Source organism: Marmota marmota, unplaced genomic scaffold (assembly GCF_001458135.2).
Source record: "Marmota marmota marmota unplaced genomic scaffold, marMar, whole genome shotgun sequence".
Classification (NCBI taxonomy): Eukaryota; Metazoa; Chordata; class Mammalia; order Rodentia; family Sciuridae; genus Marmota; species Marmota marmota.
Genome location: NW_026000221.1, coordinates 8098694 through 8109517, shown reverse-complemented (window position 1 = coordinate 8109517; position 10824 = coordinate 8098694). Strand labels below are relative to the sequence as shown.

Below are 10824 nucleotides of genomic sequence, written 5' to 3'. Positions count from 1 at the left end.
CCCCCCCGTGTGAGTGTGTGCCAGGGAGGAGGGTGAGAACCCAGAAACCCCAGAGGAAGGCTGTAATCATTCTTTCACTACTACAGGCATGGATGTAGATTTGATTTAATTAATTTTGTATCCTCTTGACAACTTGCTGAATTTATCTAAGGTCTTGATGAGATTATTGTGGAAAGGGTAGAAGGAAAAAAAAAACTTAAATGTCAGCCATGTAGAAAGCTGTTTTATCTCCTTGCCTGCCTGAATCTGCACACCAATATTTGAATTTTCTAGAGATAACCACTAAACCATTTTTTTTCTCACCTACTATCCACTTTCTCAAAAAATGGAGATCTTAAATTATGATTATGGAGACTTGAACTTTTGCTTTTAATAGCAATTTAAACCTTAGGGTATTAAAAAAAAAAGTAAATTCATCTTCTACGGGTGCTTCTTACCTTTAACCTACAGCTACTCTTTGAAGCCCTATCTTTCTTGACATGAAACTTTACCCCCACCCTTTTCCTTCAGTTTTCTTTCTTCTTTTTTTTTTTTCCATTCTCTCCCATCTTTTGTACAAAAACACACACAATGACAGAGTTTTCTGACAGCTTAATGGAACTTTCAAGGACTATAGGGACTAGGTTAGGCATGATCTTATTAACGGAACATCTGGAGTCATTACAGACTTCCTCTTTAATTGACTCAACTGCACTGTGTTCATCTAGATTCTGTTTTGTCCTAACAATAAAACTGTGAAGAATCAATTTATAGTTTGGATCCTGCGCAATAATAGAAAAAATAATATTAGCTTTGTCTCCAAACTTTATGATAACCTGGTTTCGTGACGTTTGTTTGTTTTAAGGTTAGAAGTATGATTTTGCAAACCTCATTGTTTCATAGATAAGCTAGTCTACACAGGGCAAAGTAGTAGAAACCAGGTAATTTCCTGAGGGTAATTTCTGTTTTCTTAACATTACTCATGAGAATGACCTCACACTCTATAGGACTTGCTCAGAATACATAATGCATGTCACTGCCCTACAGAAAAGAAGGCTGAAAAACCTGTGTTCACTTGTTGGTCCTAGAGAGATACAGGCTATGTGAATAATAGGTAAACCCCTGCAAAAATGTATGGGCTACTGGGGGGACTGAAAGGAGCCACAGGAACCTCATCATATGTAAATCTCTTAGCACTTTAAATCTCAAAAGGCCCTGAAGTAAACTAATGAAATGTAGTTGTTTATACTCAAATATACTGGGGGCACAGTAGATGGGATCCTAATCAGTGCCAGAGTCAATTATAGGCAATGTGAAGGTTTGTCATCTTTAATATTTCTTAAGTTCTTGTAAGTCCATAGCTTGGGAACTATCTTTGTAAAGTGATCCATTTTTAATGGAGTAATATAAATTCTCCCACTCCAATTATTTTTAAATTTTATATTTTTAAAAGGATGCTTTTCTTTTCAAACAAACATCCACGTTTACTCTTACTGAAGTCAGATGCAGTGATTATGAGCTGTATAAAAATAATGGAAGTTCAGTTTAGACAGTCATTGGCAATGCTTTATTAGGAGGGGAAATGGTGTCGAAATTTATAGGACTGCAAACTGCATTATGCCTGACCTTTTGGACATATTAAAGCATGTCATTTCCAGTCCTGTAGCCTCTTGCTATTCATAAATAATAGATAACACTGGACACAATCACCTGACATTTGTTAAGGTAATAAATATACCCTAAGTGCAGAAGGGTCTTGCACTCCAGGATTTAAAAGCACACGATGGAAATTTTATGTAACTTAAAATGTCTTATGTAATTCTACGGATTTGCACATTCAGTTCAGCTCAGCATATCAGGAGGTGCTGAGCTCCATTGAGCACACTGTTGTGCTAAGCATTTTTATTATTGTAAAGCAAGACCTTAATATGGGCAAATGAAACATGAGCTCAGGTCCCTCTTTTCAGTGCAGGAACATAAAGCAAAGCCTTCTTGAGTTTCCTTTCTCTTGTCCTGCCATGCAGATGTTGAGGAAGAGTTTTGGCATCCCCTGATCCATTCTCAGTGTCACTTGATGGCCATGAGTTGAGTTTTAAGGGTCTGATTTTGAGGACATTGGATGAGGGTCTACGAAGGAGCTACTTTGTCCTATGGCTCCATCAGGTGTTCTGCCTCTTCTGCCCCTGGGTCCAGTCATGACCAGACAGACCTCTGTGGTCCCAGGTACTCCTGATGCTCACCGTAAACAGAGATGGAGCATCAAAAATTCCTCCTTATGTCTTCATGCCAGAGTAGAGACTCCAGGCATTTTTTCATCAGCCTCCATTGCTAGCAAATTTGGTAGATTGATACTGCAGGAGTAGTACAGCATTTTAGGTCCTAAATCACACTTTTGTCAAATACCAAGGGAAAGTGTAAAGGATTTGATTGTATTTTGAACAAAATAACAATTTTGTGTTCTTTATCAGAGCATGGCAACCTTAGTAAAGAAATTATACATGTGATCCACTGAAGACTCATGCTTTGAACATCAAGAAGATTTTGTGCATTTACTTCTTACATATTTTACAAATCATTTTGGAAGTCTGGCTAACCACTGGCTCAGTGGTGTCTGATGTAGAATTTTAGAGCTAAACACCCAGATGTTTTCTAGAATATCACTGATGTCATTTAGGACAGTGCCTCTCAAACTTTAGTGAACATAAGAATCATCCAGAGGGCTGGGGATGTGGCTCAAGCGGTAGCGCTCTCGCCTAGCATGTGTGCGGCCCGGGTTCGATCCTCAGCACCACATACAAAGATGTTGTGTCCGCCGAAAACTAAAAAAATAAATATTAAAAATTCTCTCTCTCTCTCTCTCTCTCTTAAAAAAAAAAGAAAAAAGAATCATCCAGAGAGCTGTTTAAACACAGCTTTCTGGGGCCAGCCCAGAGACTGTAGGCAAAAAAGTGGAGTAGGACCTAAGGATTTATTTATAACAAGTTCCAGGTAAGACTAAGACTGAGCAGTACTGGGACTCAAGATGCTTTTCAAGTTGCTCACTAGCCAAGATTTTGTTGTATTTTTATTTACTTTTATTTGTATTTTTTAATCTTTATTTTTCTACTCTTGATTAACACAATTGAGCCCTACCAAAATAAGTGCCTTAAAATAGTCTATCTTGGATCCCACAGAAGGCAGCCAACTTGTCAGAACTTCTAGAAATCCTGTCATTGTGTTTTTAATTGAACACTAACACATTTCCTGCACAATGCCAACTGCTTTACATATTTTCATTTATTTAGCCTGTTTTATTCTTCTAACAATGCTCATCTCATAGCACTACTGGGGCTTAGAGATTGAGTGACATGCCCAAGGTCACACAGCTAATTATTTGTAAAGCCAAGATGAAAATCCAGGTCTTTATGACTTCATAGTTTATGTCCTTAACCAATAACACCCAGCCTCATCCTGACCCAGATCCTAAGAACTCTATTCCTAGCAAGTTTAACAGTTTCTAGAATATTAGAACAGACCTCTTTCCTCATATTTATTTTACCTTGCTTTGTAGAGAAAAATCAAAGCACTGCAAAATACTCCAAACAATGTATTATCTGAATTTCACTTTTTTTTTTTTAAGAAGAACCACTCCCCATTGTGTAGCTTTGATGCCCTGTGAGAGAGCAAAGGAAGAAGATGGGACCAGGAAGTTGGAAAATAGAAATGCTTTGTCTAGTTTCAGAAAGAACACAGATGTTAGGTTTCCGGTCATATTTAGAAAGAAAGCCTCAGAATAGGAAAATAAACCTTGAAAATTCTGCAAAAACTTTGCCAAACTAAAACAATTCTTACCAAAAAAGAAAAGAAATGCAGGGCTTGAGTTTATTTCATGAAAATAGAAAGGAGACTGGTAGAGTAGAGAAGGGGACCAGCAAGGGGGGAAAGGAGGTAATGGGGAACAAAACTGATCAAACTGTATTGCTGTATTGTATGCATGTATGAATATGTAACAACTAATCCCACTGTTATGTCTAATTATAATGACCAATAAAAATTTTAAATTTTAATTTTAAAAATTACCATAAAATAAATAAAATGCACTTAAGAAATTAAAAAAATAGTTTTGGGCTTGTGTAGGGTCAATAACAATTCTAAAACAGAACCACATACCAACATTCCTGGGCATGGCTTTTAAAAATTATCCTGATATGATCTTGTTACGGCCATCAATCCATGCTCTGGGTGAGGAAGGTGTCTTCCCATTGGCAACGCCAAGTCTAGCAGTGGAGCTGAAGGATGTCAGTGAATAGAGCACAAGGGGGAAATGAAGCTGTTTCTTCTTTTTTTTCTTTCTTTCTTTTTTTTTTTTTTTAAGTGAAGTTCAATGAGTTTCATGCTCACTCTCCCTTCTCTCCCTGGGATATCATCCCAAACAAAAAATGTATCAATTTCAGAGGTGATAGAAGTGGAAGTGGGGCTCACCCACAGTCAATCACTGTAAGCATTATTTCAATATGTGAGCTTTAAAATTGCTTCTGAACTGAGGATATTAAATGGCCAGGAAGCTGCCTCTACTTTGGCATAGACACTAGCCTTATACCATGCCCCTCCCAGTACCTAATCTTCAGCTGCCAGGAAAACCAAAAAGAAATAAAAAAAATAAGAGGAAAAGGAAAGTTTGAGTTATAAACTCTAAGCCCATTTCCATGGCTGCTGGCGGTTCAGTTTATTCCTAAGCCATCTGGTTCCCATTATGCCGTAAGACAAGAAGACTCCCTTGAAGGCTGCTTCCTGCCGAGATAACCACAGAGTGCTCCCATTTCGCTTTCCGTGTGGTCATCTCGATTGGCTAGGGTGTGGTGTGGAGAATAAATTGTCTCCAGTTAGGGTTTTTCCCTATTTGTTTTCTTCTCTCCTTAATGGGGCTCACAGTGGGCCCCGTGTGGTTAGCCTGGTGATGTTTGGCTCCTGATTAGTTCATTCATTCTGATCGCCTTGCAGGATTGTGAGTCTGGCATTTCATTGCAATAAGATTTTCAAACAAGAAAAATTGGGTTGTTAGATTCCATTCACCCAACTTGTTATGAGGATTTCAAGGAAATTGCAGGCTTGTCTTACTATAAAGCAGAATCAAGAGTCTATTTTAGGGGATCCTACTCTGGGGGCTTTTCTTGGTGATTTGCCATCTTTCTTAGCTCTCAGACCCAACACAAACCCTCTCTGCTCAGTGATGGAGGAAACGTCCATCCTCCTTTTTTGCCTTTGCATATTTCTCTAAAGGACACAGAGAGGCTTTGTTGTCTTTGTGGTCACCGGGTCTGCTTTACACAGATGCCTATTAATCACTTCACTATGGAGACAGACACATCCATCATATCACAGCAGCTCAGAAACAGGCAGCCCAGTAAGCAAGGGTGAGAGGGGAAAGTGCACACTTAACCATTTCGAGTTACTGGCTGCCTGGGTTATACACATTTAGAGAGGTAATTGGGGTGGGGATGGGGGGTGCTAATTCTTGGTATTTAGCTTAGTAGGTGCAATTGAGTGTATATATTTGTCTGTTTTACTTCATAATTTAATATGACAGTTATCTTCCAGATATCTGGGTAAGGTGCAAGGGATGAGTATACTTTTAATTTTAAAAACACTAAGAAAAATAAAATGTTTTTGATGCAAAGATATTGCCTCTGAAACCAGTACAGATCAATTAGCTCAGAACTTTCCTTCTAAAACTCACAGGTCTTCAAACATCTTTTTTGGTCATTTGAGGCTGCTCATGACCTTTTTCCAAATGTTGTTTGTAGCTCTTGTTTTTCATATCTTTTCTCGATATGTACTCATTCACACATTTATTTACTATTGGTTTAACAGATATTTACTGAGCACCTTTATGTCTGGGAATTCAGTGGTGAATGTCTCCCTTTTAGAGCACACAAGGTGAGAAAAACAAACATAAAAGCAATATCCTAGGAGTGATGATTTAGGATAGAGGAAGAACAGAGCTCTAGAGACACTTGTAGAACAAAGAGCTCACCTGGTCTGAGGAGTGGAAGAAGGTTGCTGCATTGAAGTAGAGATAATAAAGGATGAGGTTGCATGTGTGGTATGGTGGGGGTGGGATATTTCAAGCAGGGGGACAACCTGTGAGAAAGCCCAGAAGTAAGGAACAGTCCAGCAGGGTGGTTCATGCCTAGGGTATAAGGGACCAGAAGGAAATGAGACCATTCACTATTACTGAATACAGTTTTCCCTTTCCTTCTCTCCACCTCTTGATTTTTGTTGCATTATCCATTCCAGCTGGAATCCTGTGCATCTTTAAGGCATAGTACAACTACCATCTCCTAGATAAAGCTGTTGCCCATTTTTTACATAGAAAGGATGTAGCTCATTCCTTTTTGAATGCAGTTATATGCAAGTAGCTGCCTTCTCCTTACTGGTTTATGATTCATCCACCTTTGTCCCAACATGTAGCACAGTGCTTTAGTGAGCTCAAAAAACATTTCCTGAAGGTGGCCACAAAGATGCTGGGAGCTGAAACCTTGTTACATTGGCACAATAATAACGACACCAAGAAAATCACAATCCAACCCTGAGTTAGGACACAGCATCCTTTCTAAAGCAAGCTGTCCTTGAGCCTTGTGCTGTGCCCAGCCCCACCCCAGTGCACAGACGAGGCAGTCATGGAGAACTGGGAGCAGGGCTATCAGGAGCCTTTTTTTTTTTTTTAAGAGAATGTGGTATGTGATTATTTCAGATTATTAACAAGGTCATCACAGGAAAATGCTGAAATGTATCGGGCTTTCTATTTGCAGTTTATAATTGTTCTTATTTATAATTATATGTTGTTTGGGCCTGCAAGGCAGGGTCTTTCATAAGCTTTTCATTGTGTTGGCCTCTGAGAGTTTCAGTCTATCTCACTAAGGCCTCCCTGCAGTATCTGAAAACTCTCACCTCAGAGGGAAAAAAAAAAGAAAAAGTGGAAATTCTATTCTTTCTCAGTTCTGCCAATTTAAGGCATGATTTCAGAGAAATCTCTAAGCCATTGTATGCCTTGCTTCCTGCAATAGGAAGGTGGAAAGAATAACCATTTAGCACCCCATGACTGGTGAGAAATAGCTAGTGGTTAATGAATCAATGCAAAGGATGTTTCAGATACTGTTTTCATTACTAATGCCCCATTTTCAATTGGTGAGAGCAGAAGGCCTGGGCTTGGTAAAGGAAGGCATATCAATACTCCAGAGTGAAGAAGCCTACCTGATTTTTCCCTCTGCAGTGTGGGGACCCCTGGGCAGGGGAGCATACCTCCCTGAAAAGGCTTTCCACTTCCCCAGGACTTCCATTCAAAATCTGAAGGGCTGGATGCTCACCCCAGCTCCAGCCTGTTGCCCTTTGCAGAGATGCATTTATTCTGAATTATTCAATTCCACTGGAGCACTCAGTTGTCACAAATAACCCATTTACCCTCGTTAGCTCTTTTGGAATTATCCCAGAGCCAATTTCTTTTTATTTTCAAAATTGTTTCTCTCCTTGTTTTGAACAAACACTGAGCACCTTTATAGATTTCATTTGATTTGTCTGATAGATGCTGCTATTAAAATTCTGTTATGATTAGAGATATAATTCTTTGCTGTGACTTCAGAAGCAAGGTTATAGTCACTCCTAAGATGACCTACAAGTTTAGAGGTACATTTATAAATATCTCTGTGTATTAAAAATCACGTGTTCAGCAGTCATGGATTTAGCTATACTACCCTGAGCCCTGAGGGTGGTCAGGTTATAAATGCAAATAATACATGGTCCCTGTCCTGGAGGAGCTGACTAGATTATTACTGCACTAGGAATATACAATCCCTTTGTTTTGTTTGACATTTCCCTGTTTTGTTTTCAATTATTTCCAAATTCAAGACCTATAGACAGTTCAGAAAGAGAGGTATTTCTTTATGTCATTTTATCAACATTTCCTCTCATCTCCTTGGCCACATTTGAATAGCATCAGGTTTGAAGCAGAGAAGAACACATCTGCCCCTTTCCCTGGGAGATTGAAAGCTAATGGAATCAACTGTAGCAGCTGTGACTATATCCTCCTGAAGCCCTCTATGAGCCTCTCACCTACCACTTATCTTGTGGCTTCTTTTGACCTTTTAATTTGCCCAGCAAACTACAGCATTTAAGCTTTTTCCTATTCTTTATTTGATTCTTCTAACACTCAGTAAGGCAGTAAGATTGTTAACCCCACATCATAGATGAAAAATACTGAGGCCCAGAGATGTTAAGTCTCTTGTCAAAAGGTCACCCAGCCTATAGATGGGCCCAAGACTCCAGGCCCTTTGAGATATTCTCTAGTGTTGTTTGTATCATTCCAAATGACCCTTTAGTAGAGATTGCTGTGTTCCATCCTTCATGATGCTCAGGCCACAAAATTTTGTTTGCAGTGCTAGGGATCAAACCCAGGACCTTGTGCACATTAGGCAAGTGCTCTACCACTGAACTACATCCCAGGACCACAAAGTTGATTTGATCATTTGCATGAATGCTCCTAGCCCTTTTCTTGATACAAGCAGAAAGCTTTGTTTGGAAAGGCATTTCCAAAAATAACCTTTAACCTTATCTTCAACTGCACTTTCAATTTAATCTCTGATCTGTTTCTAATTTGGGGTGGGGTTTCTGAATTTGCCCAAGCAGATGCTTTTAGGTCTGAAAGATGAAACAAGACATAATGGTTTTTAAGGGCACTATTTACATAACAAAATGAGATAGTTTCCTCAAAGGTCAGATCTTACTTGACTTGTTAACAACTGCACCCCCCCTCAAAAAAAAAGAACCTGAACTCAAATGTCATCCATTAAAAAAAAAAAAAAATCTTTCTCAGTGAAAGAGCAAGTAGTTTCCATGAGTCTGAGCTAATGATCTTCAGACACAAAAAAAAAGTTAAAAGTAAGGTTAGGAAGCAATGTATAAATTTGAAAATTGTGTAGTTTTCCCAATGAATTAAATGAATAGTTCTAACCTTATTACTGTGCAAAAGGCTTGCAAACTGCTCACTCCCATGCCGGAAGCCAGTCCATCAGCAAGGCTGTGGTTAGACGCCAGAACTTTGTTATGACAAGCTAACCATTGGAAGACGTAGAACATTCTAATGTTAAAGTCCATCTTGACAGAGGTGGAGGTTTGTGGCCAAATTAAGCACAACTGATCCTAATCACCTACTCTGGGGATGCTTTTTGTTCCGTAGATCTCAAGAATAAAGATCATTATTTCCTCAGGCTATTCTTATTCCAATGATTATATTAGGAACCCACATGCCATTCCTAACATATTATACCACAGACAGGTGAGAGTCCAGGTTAGAGTCCTCTTGCTGATCACGAACTCTTGATAATGAAAGAAAACACATTTCCTCTGGTGATTGAGGGAGGCTAGGAACAAGTAAGGTTAAACAGGAGTCAAGGCTGGACTTTAACCTTACTTTTTCCATGTTCCTCTTAAACTAAGAGGTCAATTCAAACTGTACACTGTTAAAGCCCATTGTCAATAGCTTCCTATTAAACTACACAGCTCCCTAGCCCCTAAATATGATCGCCTGAAGGGGCTCCATGAATTACCTATTACCAAAAAATTTTACTTATTACCCACTACCAATGTGGGTACTTAGCTAGCCTATGTTAGACCCCACTGAAATCACCAAGTCAATGAGGAAAATTAAGCCCATTTTGTTCACAGGTGTACATTTTTGAGCAATTATGTGTAGGTGGTTAAGAACGATGTTCAATAGAACCCTATACACAATCAGAATGAAAGGAAAATCTGTTGCTATTTTAGCATAACAACAAGGAAATGCAAATTTTATGAAGAAATTTTTCATTAGCACATTCTCTTGCTTGACTAGGTATTAAAACATATTTGAATGCAAGGTGCTTCATTGTTTGGGGAATTCCACACATAAAAGGTGTGAGTTATAGCCAATCATTTTTTGCTTCTCTGATTCCACCCCTTAAAATCACATGAAGATAAATCTGAAAGATTTGGCAAGTGTCACATTTAGAAATTTTTCAATATCTTCCCTTCTTAAACTCTTTCCTTAGGGCAACCGCCCTTCATCTCCCTCATCTCCAAGGGTATTTGTTTAATCACAGAATCCTTTTTCTTAAGAGAGATTTGCTGCTTCTATTGATTCCCACCTGAGGTCACAATCCTTTGTCACAGGACAGTCATTTCCACAGCAACCACATGTGATGTCACAAGTGAGGGCAAGGGGAGAAGGTTCTCTGGAAAGAAAGGAGTGTCATCTTCACGTAGGAGGCTTCAGGGTTTTGAAACCATCACTACAGTTATCAAATACTTGAGCAAGAAATCACCCCTCACCCCCACCTGGCCATCTGACAAAGCTGCATTTCTTCAAGGTCTCAACTGTGACATTTAAAAAAACAAAATTTCAGCTGAAGTTTAAGGGTTGCATGTTGTGGGTTTGGAAAGGGGTAGAGATTTTTATTTCATTTCATTCTAATTCTGTGCCACTGATACCTGCCAGTAAAATGCATTAAACATATTCCAGAAAGACTTGATTTAGTAGATGAAAAATGTGTCTCCAGAGACAGAGAAGGTACATTTTCTGTCTTGCTCTCGTTTCCATAATAGGAACGATGTTTACATTTCCTCAGCCCATGAAGTGCCTGTAATGTATTCATGTTCTTTTCCTCTCCAGAGGCAGGAATTGAGGTATTTGAGATTTTATTTTTTTTAGCTACTGCATCAAGCACTTGAGATCTGACAATTGTGATGTGTATTCTCATGTGGTATTAAAAAAATAAAAGCTTCGGGTGTTTGCATTTGATTAGAGTTGCTCAGCTTGGTGGCTGATTAAGCAGG

The 10824-nt window shown here is 38.9% G+C and overlaps 1 protein-coding gene across 4 annotated transcripts in view; it reads left to right on the top strand.

Moving 5' to 3' along the window:
* The window catches only part of Sema6a (semaphorin 6A), a 127801-nt gene that overhangs the window by 112778 nt on the left and 4199 nt on the right, over positions 1-10824 (top strand). The gene's annotated exons all lie outside the window — the stretch shown is intronic.